The 13354-nt window shown below is 30.2% G+C and overlaps 1 pseudogene; it reads left to right on the top strand.

Moving 5' to 3' along the window:
• The first annotated feature begins 1406 nt into the window (after window positions 1-1406).
• Window positions 1407-2927, top strand: LOC102597347 (BTB/POZ domain-containing protein At1g67900-like; annotated as a pseudogene).
• Window positions 2928-13354: the final 10427 nt, after the last annotated feature.

Here is a 13354-nt window from a genome sequence, read left to right as displayed (position 1 = left end):
TTAATATGAAATAGAAGGAAATTTGTATTGATTTATATATCATGAAGTTGAGGCCCTTAAATGAGAAAAGATAAAAGGCAACTTTAATGGTGATGTAAATATTCTATTATATCTTTAATATATTATATTTCTCCCAGTCTTCCCTTTATGTCATTATAAGTATTGTTGAAAATTTGACTAAAATAATGGAAGGTCCTAAATTAGGAGTAGAAAAGTTGGTGAAGTAATAATTATGAGAAGGAAGGGCACTAGTGGGCGTGGCCTTCCTCTCATTGCTGTCAACACCAAAGATACCAAAGGTAAGGTAGTGGCTAAAACTCTTCAAGTTACAAATATAGACATTTTCAAGAAATGATTAATTTTATTTATTTTTGTTTATGTCATACATTTTATTTTACAAATTGACTTGTGTTTCTATATATCATCCTTTATTGTTGATGAGACATTTGAGTGTCATTGGTTGTTGTGTTGGCATGTTTAAATCATAAGGCACAGGTTTTGAGTGAAAGGACAAGAATTTAGGAGTGGTTCATTTTCCTTATTCATGACATTTTGGCTTATAATATTTAGTATAAATAAATTGAATCTTTGCTTGGTAGATCCAGTAATAACCCTTTTTTTCTAAGAACTATTAAGAGGTTGATAAAAAGATCTTTCTTGTTTGATATATTTGGAATAGTTAATTGGTTTTGGGAGAATATCTACTGCTAAATTAAGGGTGTGTTTGGTACGAAGGAAAATATTTTTCATGGACAATGTTTTCCAAGAAAATGTTTTCCTGGAAAACAAGTTAATTTTTGACTTATTTTCTCATATTTGGTTGGTGAGTAAAAAATATTTTCCGGAAAAGATTTTTAGTGTTTGATTTATGAATGATTTTTTTTTTTGAAAAATATCTTTTATTTTTACTAGGGTAGAAAAATAATTTTTGAAATTGAAAATATTTTTTTAAAAACGAACTTAAAATTTTTTGGGGGTAGGTTGAGGGTAGGGGTGAAAAATTGAAATTTTGAAGTTGAAAATATTTTTTAAAAACAAACTTAAAATTATTTTTTTGGGGGGTGGGGGGCTGGGTAGGGCTGAAAAAAATGAAATTTGAAAATTGAAAATATTTTGAAAAACAAACTTAAAATTATTTTTTGGGGGTGGGGAGGGGGGAGGCTGGTTTGAGTGTAGGGACAAAATAAATTGATTTTTTCAACAAAAAAGTAATTGTAGTTTGAAGTTGGAAGAGAGTTTTGGAAAATATTTTCCTTAAATTTTGAATGGGAGTCATTTTCCTTAAATTTGAAAAAAATGAGTTGATTTAGAAAACATTTTTCAAAACATTTAATCCAACCAAACATGAGAAAATTGAAAAACATTTTATATTTTCCTTCGTACCAAACACACCCTAAGAAACAAAAGAGACGTGAGACGTGAGACATGAAGTTCATGAAACTTGGATCTTGGCCGGACACTTTCTTCACTACTGAGGCTGTTAGGTAACTTCAATTTTACTCCTAGTTTAACATACTTCAGAGACTTATCAACTTATTTATTTTCTTGATACAGATCACTCTCTTCTGAAATTTCAAGTGATCTCATAGTCCAAGTAAAGGGTAGCACATATTTACTTCACAAGGTATTACCATCTTTCTCTTCTTCCATTTTTACGAAAAGAAGAAATCTCTGTAATAACACACACACAGTTCCTCTCTTGTCCAAGTGTTTGAGGCTACAGAGGGTGTGCTCAGAAAAAACCTGTCACCTACAAGATTTTCCTTGTAGCATACAAGACTTTGAGCTTTGTGCTAAATTCTGCTATGGAATCACCATTACTCTTAAGTGCTCACAACATTGTTTCAGTACGCTGTGCAGCAGAATATCTACAAAATGACAGAGGATGTCGAAAAGGGAAACTTCATTTGTAAACTACAAGTGTTCCTCAATTCTTGTCTACTCTCAGGTTGGAGAGACTCCATTGTGACGTTACAGAGCACTCGGTCCTTTCCTTTATGGTCCGAACACCTTGGAATAACAAGTACATGTATCGAAGCCATTGCTTCAAAGGTTTTAGCCAATCGTATCAAAATGAATTTGTCAAGAAGAGATGATGTTTCCTGCACTGGATCACAAAGTCTTAGGCATAAAAACCGTTTATCTAAAGACTGGTGGGCTGAAGATTTAGCAGAATTGAGTATTGATCTGTATTGGAGAACCATGATAGCTATAAAATCTGGTGGAAGAGTACCTGCTAATTTTATTGGTGATGCATTGCGAATTTACGCCTCTCGATGGCTACCAAACATATCAAAATCCAATTCAGATTCAATTGGGAAACATAGGCTGCTGTTGGAGTCAATTACTAGTTTATTACCAGCTGAAAGAGGAGCTGCTTCTTGTAGCTTTCTGTTAAAATTGCTTAAAGCAGCCAACATTTTGAAGGCATCTTCTTCATCAAAGATGGAATTGAAAGAAAGCGTTTATGCAGAATGCTAGAGTGCAAGAAATTATCGATGGAAGTTTGCATGCATGCTGCACAAAATGAACTTCTCCCAGTAAGGGTAGTAGTTCAAGTTCTCTTCTTGGAGCAAGCGTGAGCTACCAATGTAACTGAGCTCCCAAGCAATATCAAGCTTCTTTTAGCTAACCATGATGAATCATCTAAGAATTGGCCATCTTTCACCAATGTCAAAATGACACCATCAGATGACCAATGGAGTGCCTCAGCCAACCTTTCAACTCTCAAACTCAGTTGTGGTCGTAAGACAGAAATGGGACATCTTCAACAATAAAAGCTTCTTCTGTATTTCCTACTAGACCTAAGACAATGTTTAGTAAGTTGTGGTCGAGCAATACATCAGTTGCAAGTGAAAAGAACTGAATCTTTTCTTTTTTAATTCTGTTTTCGAATTTTTGAAAGTAAACTATACTCTCTTATTATTGCTGGGGCTAGATATCAATTCATCACTTATTTTTACTTGTTGCAAATCAAGTAAAATGTAATGTGAGTTATAAATTGGTTTAACTATCCAATAAATTATTGAAATTTTCCATTGATCAATGTAATCATTTAAAATTTATTAAATATAAATTTATTAAATGATTCGAATTATATTAAATTCATAAATATTTTGGTCCAAATAAATATTATGGATTAATATATTTGAGTTAATTATTTAAATCTAATAAATATAGATTTAATTAAAGTCCGCTTCATAAAGTCCGTATGACATATCACTTAAATCTAATTGGTCGAAGGGAATCCTGTTCCAATTACAACTCCTCTATTTTAAAACTATAAATAGGGGTCCTTATAATTCAGAAAGAGAACGAAGAATTCTAAACAATAAGCTAGAGAAAACTCGTGGATCAAACGCCATATATTTCTCTTCAAGTTCAAGAATTCTAACAAGAAGCTAGAGAAAGCTCGTAGATTAAAAACCACAGATTTCTCTACAAGTTCAAGAATTCTAAAGAAGAAGCTAGAGAAAGCTCGTGGATCAAAAGCCACAGATTTCTCTACAAGTTCAAGAATTCTAATAAGAAGCTAGAGAAAAGTCGTGGATCAAAAGCCACAAAATTCTTTACAAGTTCAAGAATTCGAGAGTTCAAGAATGATCAAGATAAAAAATGATCAAGATCAAGACCGCCAGACTCAAGATCAAACTCGAACCCCTTGGATTCAGCTAGAAGTCAAGATCAAGATAAAGTTCAAGTTCAAGAATGATCAAGATCAAGACCGCCGGATTCAAGATCAAGCTCGAAGCCCTTGAATTCAACTAGAAGTCAAGATCAAGATAAAGTTCAAGTTCAAAAACGATCAAGATCAAGACCGCCGGATTCAAGATCGAGCTCGAAACCCTTGGATTCAACTATAGAAGTCAAGTCAAGATAAAGTTCAAGATAAAAAACGATCAAGATCAAGACCACCGGATTCAAGATTAAGCTCAAAGCCCTTGAATTCAACTAGAAGTCAACATCAAGATAAAATTCAAGTTCAAGTTCGTTGAAGATTCAAGAACAAGCTCCAAAGCCCTTGAATCCAAGATCAAGATCATCAAGTTTATCAAATCCACAAATCAAGATCAAGACTACAAGATTCAAGAACAAGCTCTAAAGCCCTTGAATTCAAGATCAAGTTCAAGATCAAGATCAACAAGTTCATCAAACCCACAAATAAAGATCAAGACTACAAGATTCAAGAACAAGCTCGAAGCCCTTGAGTTCAAGTAAAAGTCAAGATCAAAATAAAGTTCAAGTTCAAGTTAATCGAAGATTCAAGAACAAGTTTTAAAGCCCTTGGATCCAAGATCAAGCTCAAAAGCCCTTGAATTTATATTTGAAAAGATGAATTCAGAGGAATCATAGAGATTGTAACACTCGCACTTGAAGTAATAAATACGATTGTTGCATAATTTTCCGTTTTTGATTATTATTTTCTCGACGCGAATTTTATTGTTTACAATCAAGTCTTGTAAAACTAAACTCATCAGTATGGAAACATTAGTACCAATTATAAAGTTATATCATTTAAATATGCTTTCAATTTTAATATTTGTCATTAAACTTGTTTGTGATATGAGAGCTTTCATTCTAACTTCAGATTTATTTGTATCCTATATCATGTTCCACGGTCAAATATCATAACACACAGAGATAAAGCTTATAACAATATGCACACCTATTAGTAACATCAATCAGTATGTGCAGCAATTACATCTGCATGTTGATGGCATTTATTGCCTTCACTAGTATTTCTCTCATTAGTTTACAAAACACAGTTTTAAAAATTTTAAAATGGCATACATAGTAGTAGAATAATTAGTGTACGTTGAATCACACAATTATTTTAATGAAAAAGTACAAGCTCAATCTAATGAATAATGAGCCTATATGATCACTATTTATGGTCATTGCAAATAACTACCTTACCAAAAAAATATTACTCTTATATAATGGAATTGAAAGGATATCCTTTATTTTTATAAAGGGAGAAAGTTATATTTCTTGAGCAATATTATTTTCTATTACTTTGGTCCCTGCTATAGTTTGTAGTTGTATATAAATAATGAATTGATATAACATTTTTATACATTTACTGACATTTTAACACTGCGTAGTTTAAATGTAAACATGTACAACAGTGGCAATGATTACGAATGCTTCAATATGTTTTAAAATTTGTGTCTTGTCGTTAAACAATTATTATCTCTGCCTCTTACAATAACATAAGTTGTTGTCAAATGAAAGTATAATAGGTTGTAGAAGTTGTATAAAAATTCAAAGATATATATATATATTCAAAGAATTGACATTTTTCTTCCTCATATTTAACTGCAGTCTAATTACTTTAATTTTCCAATATACAAGTTAAACTTCCGTAAACTTATACTCATGCATAGATTTTAAGAGTCATATATGAAATATTCTCTTTTTGATAGTTATAAGTCTCTTTCTATCAATAGTATTAGAATTTAGCCCAAAATGTTTAGACATTTCATTAAGATTTTTGGCAACATTTTCAATTGCTATAAAGGATAAAGGTTTCACTAAAGGGGAGCATGAGTGAAAAATTCACTAGATTTTTTTTAAAGTAAAAGTTTTATTTGATTTTTTTTCTTGGTGATTTTTAGGTTACTTACTTAATTAGGTAAAAACTTGTCTTTACTACATCTATGAGTTGTTGGTATGAATATCCAAATGTAACAGCCCATATTATGCATATGATTGTTCTATTCTTGTGATACTTGACATAGCCTTATAGTATAGGTGAGGGACCATGTTTCTTATATGATTAGCGTTGGTTTAAACTAGCTCGAAAGGTGATGTGATGTCTTGCACATTTCAGCATGTGTACTGCAAGTTAACTCCAACGGGATTATTTAAACTCGAGACAGTAAGGTGGTAATTGAGCTTAAAGTTGAAAATTAAGTGCTAAGTTAAAGCAAAAGAGATTAATATTAGAAAATGAAATATAATAAGTGAGTTGCTTGCTTGACTTAACTAAGCTAGTAGGTGACAAGTAGGTGCATCACCTACTTTGACTTATTGACCAGTCGAAAGGACCAAGTAGGTGCATCACTTAGTTGAGCTATATGGATCTAGTTAAAAAGGCCAAGGTTTATGGATCAGATTTGGGCCTATGCTAATGGACTCACTTGAGGCCCAAACTAAGTTAAATAAAAGGAAAATGAAATTAAAGCCCAACAGCCAAATCTGCCAAGGCCCAATATATTTAAGCCCAAGTGAAAGCAAGTAGGTGCATCATCTAGTTTGACCTTTTGATCTGCTTGATGTACATAAGCAGGTGCATCACCTACTTGACCAATTAGTGGCTGAAAATGGACCAAAAAAAAGGAGGTTCTAGAGGATTATTTTTATGGTCAAGAAAGCTCAATATAAACCCAATATGAGCTGATCTTTTCATTCATTTTAACACACAAAATTCATAATTTACTTCAGCTATCTCTCTCTCTTTTCTCTCAAGAGCAGCCTAAATATTCCTTCTAGGGTTATTGAAGAAACCCTCATATCTGCAAACCAAGGTAAGAGAAACACTTATGGATTTAGCTTAATTCTCCCATGGAAGACTAGAAAACATGTTAGTCATGCTTAATTATAAGTACAAGGCAGAAGTTCCCACAAGCTACTGCTCACTTTCCTTAATTATTAAGATATTTTTCTCTTCTTTTTTGGTTTAAGTGTGAAGGGAAGTTGAAGTTCTAGAGGAATTCAAGTTATAAGGAGAAGTTGCAGAAATTGAGGTAAGGTGACTGTTCCGTTTTCTTCCTCCTTATGTATGAGTTTGAGTGAGGAATTATGGGTGAGCTGTTATAAAGAACTCAAGGGGGTGATGAGTTCAATAATTGGTTGTATGATAAAGAATATTTGAGGTTGTTTTACGTGTATTGTTGTGGGTGCAGCTTGGGTTATCTTGGAAAAGGATATATAATGTATGTATTGGGCAGAGAAAGAGGGTGTGGTGATACACATTATTTTAAGGGTTGTATGGGCACATTATCCGTCAAAGTTATCTACTGTTTACGAGGCTCACAGTGTGATAACTGCTAATTTTAGTTTATCATGACTTTATTGTAGATTAAAACCTAAAAGGTGGAGATTGAATCGTGATAGTTGTATTGGTCAGAGGATAAGGTATGAAAGGCTATTCGATTCACTATTCTTCGGCATGAAATCTGATACTTGAGATTAATATCAATAAGTGAATTTCCTAAGTTCTATTCCTAGTAAAGGAAACATAATGGCAGTGTACGATCTCCAAATAGCTAACAATATTTCCCCCTCTCCTTAGTGTATAGAATTACTTCATTATATGTTCACTACTCTATACTTGTGTAATTATCCTCCTATGTGCTGGTATAGAAATGGTATTTGCAAAAAGCAAATTTGGTGAATCCTCCTCTTAGTCAGTTGAAGTCAATTGTGTCATTTAAGCTCACAAGTAATGCATTGATGTTACATAGCTCCTTATGTCATTGTTACTGCCTTGAAGTATTATTTTCATGTCTTCTACTACTGGTCCGTAGTTCCAAATATAAAAAATGATTATGACCACCAAAACAACAATCTCAAAGATTAAAGAATCTAAATGAAGCAATTTGTATAATTAATGGTGGCAGCTCAGGGGCAAAAGCCTAGCATGGGCCGATCCCAATTTGTGTAATTATGAGGACCGCATCCCAGGGGTTAAAATGTGTAGCATGGGTCACTCTTCTACCACTGATCAGCTGGTCATTCGTATCAAATGCCTTATAAAGATCATAAACACAGAAAGGTAAAGACAAGAATGTAACATATATGATCCCACAAGAGATAACAAAGGTGGTCTTCTGTTCTGATTTATGCACACATATATTGATACTTGGTTTCATTCGAACTCTTATTTTATATATGTTATTGCCTTACATATTTAGTACATTTTTTTGTATTGACGTCCCTCGTGGGGGACGCTGCATTTCATGCTGCAGGCACATGTACTCTAGCTAGTAGACCTCCTCAGTAGGAGCACACGACACTCATCTACTTTTGGTGAGCTCCAGGTTGATTCGGAGCTTTAATGAGTCGTTGGTAGATTCATTTTGGTATTGTATCGTAGTTAAGGATAAGGCGGGGTCTGTCCCGACCTACTCTAAGGTTTTCTATCTTTTTAGAGGCTTTGTAGACTAATGTATATGGTTCAAGTGTGTCTTAACAAGTTGTGGCCTCAACGGCCAAGTCTTGTATATAAGTTTTGGGGTCTACTTATGTTGATTCTTATCGCTGCATCCCATGTGAACTTGTCACAACTTTAAGATTGTCATAGTTATATGCATAGTAAGCACAAGTTACATGTTGGTTCTCTCGAGCCTTTAGGGGATAGGGTGCCTGTCCGTCTTAATGGGATTTGAGGTGTGACACCAAATACACTTTTGCAAATTAAAGTATAAAACAATTTTATATTAACTGAAATTTTTAAGACATATTGTTATTTCAATTGCTTGTAAGTAGTTCATTATTCAAATTTATCACAAATTTTACATAAAAAGTTTTTCAAATTGCTCATTTTTCTTCTACTAAACTATATATATATATATATATATATATATATATAAATCAACTACAAATGAATTATTGAGAACTTTTGTTTTCAACTTTCTTCTTATTGTGTTGTTGTAATTACTTTCGGTTGAATTTAATTTTTAAATTAGGTTTTGCAATAATCTTTTGGAACAAAAAAAGTAATCAAAACTATAATTTTAGATTGTTGATAATATTAAGCTATTAGATAAAAATTAATTCATAAGTTTGCGCGGATAAGTTCCCTAGTTACGGATAAGGTATAATAATATTGGGCTCATATCAACCTAAGAAAAAAAATTACTGCCAATCACTCAATCTAGAAACTTGAGGTGAACGCGGATCCTCTTATTCTCTACTATTTCTTATAATTTCAAAACGATGCAGTGAATAAAATAATTGCAATTTGCTGCAACCAATAAAACACCAACGTTTGATAATTACGTCCCTTTTTCTTTTAAAAAAAAAATAGGTCAATAATTAATTTAAACAAGAGACTTCTTGCTTCAGGGAAAATTAGTGTAATAGGTTAAAATTAACCCAATACCGTCCCAATTAACATACTAGTAAGACATTACCTTTTATAATTTAAAGAATCTTGTATACCAATTTCTACAAAAATAAATAAATAACCTTATACTACGGTTAGCTATCAACAATAAATTAAGTTGATCTTAACTATCCTTCAACCATTCACAAAACACGTAAAGTTATACATGGATTTCAGCGTTGCTTTTCTTATAGCTTTTCCAACGTGAACAATTTATGAATTGCATGTATAATTTTAGAATTAATATCTTAAAAGGTCACTCAACTACTAGAATTGATGCAGCAATGTCATTAAACTTTGTTTTGTATCAAAAAAATCACTTAACTTAAGATTTTTATTTTCCAAAGTCACTCAACCAAATTTTATCATTAAAAGAAAATCTAACATGATAAAATAAATTATTTTTGTATGTATTGAAGAATAAAATGCATAAATAAATAGAATTAAAGAAAATCCATTACACCTCTTCTCGCTTTCTTTCTCTATTTCCACAAAAATTCTCATAAAAAAAGGCCTTTAGAAGATTCTTTAATATTGTTCATGTTAAAATCTTTTTAAATAATGGATCCACATAAATGGACAACTAATATTATATAAGATAATATTAATAACCTTACAATTTAACTTTTGAATAAGAATTTAGGCTTATCCGAAGAAATGTTGGTAAAGGTTGGAGTCAGAGATTTCATTTTAGCATATATATTAAAATGTGTTTACTATTATAGTTTTTTTCTTTTTTCTTTTCATAATATTTAGGCAAATTAAACCTTCATACTTTGTAAGAACTCTAAGAAGAAATTCATTAGTTAAGAAAAATAACATGAATATTCTGAAACAATTTTTCGAAGGTCTCTTTTTGGTGAATAAATTAAAGAAACAGACAAAAAGAAGAAGCTCAACAACAGTTTATAAAAGAAACGGAGACATAAAGTTTAACAGAAAAATCTAAACTCATACATTATAATTGCACAGAATAAATTGTAAATTTTCTGAGGGCACATAACGAAATCCCAAAAGAAAAGCACGATACCTTTGTAATCCAAGTATTTTTTCTCCAAGAAGAAGTGTAAATGGTTATTCTTTTAATTTTATTTATTTGTGGGTTTATGTTTCAATACATACAAAAATAATTTATTTTATCATGTTAGATTTTTTTTAATGATAAAATTTGGTTGAGTGATTTTTAAAGATAAAAATCTTAAGTTGAGTGATTTTATTGATATAAAACAAAGTTCAATGACTTTGTTATATCAATTCTAATAGTTGAGTGACCTTTTATGATATTAACCCTATAATTTTATGTATATACATATATCGTCTAGGTTATTCATTATAGATGCAAGTGTGACTCTTGATGCCAATTGTAGAAAAACTATATGCACAATGGAAAAATACCATAATCATACTGCTTACACGAATAACGTTTATGATAAAACACATATAATCATGCTAGAACACATAAACTTGCTGAAATTAAATTCAAAAATTATCTCTTGAAGCGTGAGCAGATATCTTCAAGAGAATCCACAAATTAGACAGACCTTCAAGTGAATCTACAAGATAGACAACAACTTTGCAGTCCTCAATACTTGGGTGGGCAAGTATCGTATAGAAAATCTTATGTTTTTCTAAGTTAAGAGAATCCCTACTTATAGAGATTTTTTCTCAATCCAAAAGGGAGAAGAAAAACACACGCCTGTTTTCTTCAACAAAAACTCACATGTTTTCTCCTCTTTTTCTAGAAAATAGGATTCTGAGTTCGAGTAAAATATGGGTACGGTAGGAACCACATAATTAATTATTGAGGCTTCCTATTATGATAACTAGTATACGTACCCGCGTGATGCGCGGATGATATTAAAGTATTATTTCTAATCGTTTTAGATTGTAATGTCTTATTTTAGTAGGTTAAATCATAGTATTTTTTAATAAAAAAAATCCAACCAATTCTTGACTTAATATAATCAAGAGATTTTCTTATTAATATAAAACATATATATTTAGTTATTTTATGTAATTATATTTTTCTTTTTGAAAAAATAAATTTTATTTTATTATTCACATCTCTTCAATTTCAAATTTATGAACAATAATATGTGTATTATCTAAATACTTCATTATGTTAATCTAATTTTTATGAATAGTGTAATGTCTATTATCTAAATACTTATTTATTAATTAAAAAATATTGCAGGAAAAAAATATATTATATCAACTTCCAGTTGAAACATAATAATCTTATAATAACTAATTTATACAAATTCAATAATGGAATATAGAAAAATGAATTAAATAGAATTGAAATCAAGTAGATTGATTGTTTTTTATTCTTGAATTTTTCAGTTTATATTTAAGGGAATCTAATTTTTAGGAACAGTGCAATATGTGCATTATCTAAATACTTATTCATTAATCGAAATATATTCCAGAAAAAAAAAAGATACTATATCAATTTCCAATTCAAAAACAATATTCTTATAATAATTTTTTTTTTCAAATTTAATAATGGAATATTGAAATTCAAACAAATAGTATTTACAACAATTAGATTTGATTGTTCTTGATCCTTGAACTAAGAGATATAATGCAATGGTTCAATATCTTATTATACATATTTTTCAACATCAAGCACCTGGATGAAAAAGAAAAAATAGAGTAATTCATATGTCAAGATAAAACAAAAGGATGTGGACATTGAGGGTAGACAATTAACAATGACTACGTATTGATTTTGCAAAAAATAAATAAATAAAATTATACTTAATTTGTATTCTTTAAAAAAATATGAGTATATTAATATTCAAGTATGCCAAGTGTGTAATTAAGTGTATTTCACTTTCCTTGGTCTATCCATTGGATATGTTTTCATAATGAAATAATCCTCCGTTTTCCATCCATTTGACCATTTCTATTTAACAAAAACACAAATAGAAGTTAAAGAAAAAGCTTTAACAAATTAAAAAAAGTATTAGTCATGAATAATTTGTAAATGCATTATTACTACGTTTTAAACATCCATTCAAATCTATATATAGAGGCAAGATTCGATAATAGAGTTTTTTCACTCGTTGTTTCGTATTCAGATTATTTCACCGCATTTAATTTCATGTTAATGAGTTAAACTTTGCTGAGGCCCTAATCACAATAGTAGAGAATGATATGGACATGCATATACCTAATGAAGGTTCATTTCTGAGATTCATAAGAACACTCTTGTGAAGAAAAAAAAAGATCGTACAATGAACGTGCTTCATTTACCCGTAAGTTAATCATCATGCATCTACACTTTTATAATCAAAATATTTAGCAGCAGTTCTGCCCAACTTACCATACATAAAAAAGATTAAAGTTGCTTACAATCTTCTTTGCTTTTCTTTAGTAGTTTCATGTCCTTATGTTAGATATCATGTTCCAAAAGGGGAGTACTCTCTGATGCCTCTTGTTTGTCTCCGCATAGCAAGAAATCCACAAAGCAACAACATATAAAGAGTTAGCAAAAGTAAAATATTATCCGAATGTTTTGTGGAAGTTTGAAACGGTTGACAAAACCTGTCTATCCATTATTTTCAAATTCTACATAACTGTTTGGAAGTTCCAAAATATTATTCGGATGTGATAGAACCAAAAATTTGTTCTGATTTTGTTATTTTTTATTTATCTTTTTATCTTGCAACTTTATCACTCTGTAAATTTCAATTATAATTTTTTTTATTTATCTTTTAAAACGCTTGAAAACCGTATTCAATTTTGAAAGGAAAAAGAGAGTTAACAATGGTCATTTCTATTTTTTTTTAAAAAGAGTCCAAAATGTAAAAATATATAAACAATTATCTCTCTATTAGCTTTTATTTTCGATTTCAATTTTTATTTTCAAGATAAGTTAAATCTACATATTTTTAATAATGTATAAGCTAAATTTAAAGAAATAGAATTTTGTAAAATATTGAATAATTACGGAATAATAATAATAATTATTATTATTATTATCATTATTAATCTTTTTTTAAAAAAAAATAGTCCAAAACGTAAAATATATAAACCATTATCTCTCTATTAGCTTTTATTTTCAAGACAAGTTAAATCTTCAAATTTTTAATAATGTATAAGCCAAACTATAAAGAAATAGAATTTTGTAAAGTATTGAATAACTACAGAATTATAATTATTATTATAATTATAATTATTATTATAATTATTAGGCTTAGAGGGTAGTTTTGTCATTAGTTAATCTAATGCATGCAT

This window comes from Solanum tuberosum, unplaced genomic scaffold, assembly GCF_000226075.1.
Source record: "Solanum tuberosum cultivar DM 1-3 516 R44 unplaced genomic scaffold, SolTub_3.0 scf00006, whole genome shotgun sequence".
Lineage (NCBI taxonomy): Eukaryota > Viridiplantae > Streptophyta > Magnoliopsida > Solanales > Solanaceae > Solanum > Solanum tuberosum.
This window is presented reverse-complemented; position numbering and strand designations above follow the sequence as displayed.